General features: G+C 51.9%; 1 protein-coding gene across 1 annotated transcript in view; it reads right to left on the bottom strand.

Moving 5' to 3' along the window:
• The window catches only part of LOC107704381 (MAM domain-containing glycosylphosphatidylinositol anchor protein 2-like), a 197,750-nt gene that overhangs the window by 27,120 nt on the left and 170,414 nt on the right, over nt 1-216 (bottom strand). The gene's annotated exons all lie outside the window — the stretch shown is intronic.

Below are 216 nucleotides of genomic sequence, written 5' to 3'. Positions count from 1 at the left end.
CAGTGTGTGTTGTGATTGGTTAGCTGGGCCAGTGTGTGTTGTGATTGGTTAGCTGGGACAGTGTGTGTTGTGATTGGTTAGCTGGGCCAATGTGTGTTGGATTGGTTAGCTGGGCCAGTGTGTGATGTGATTGGTTAGCTGGGTCAGTGTGAGCTGTGATTGGTTAGCTGGGCCAGTGTGTGCTGTGATTGGTTAGCTGGGGCAGTGTGAGCTGTG

This window comes from Sinocyclocheilus anshuiensis, unplaced genomic scaffold (assembly GCF_001515605.1).
Source record: "Sinocyclocheilus anshuiensis isolate Anshui unplaced genomic scaffold, SAMN03320099.WGS_v1.1 scaffold1115, whole genome shotgun sequence".
Lineage (NCBI taxonomy): Eukaryota > Metazoa > Chordata > Actinopteri > Cypriniformes > Cyprinidae > Sinocyclocheilus > Sinocyclocheilus anshuiensis.
This window is presented reverse-complemented; position numbering and strand designations above follow the sequence as displayed.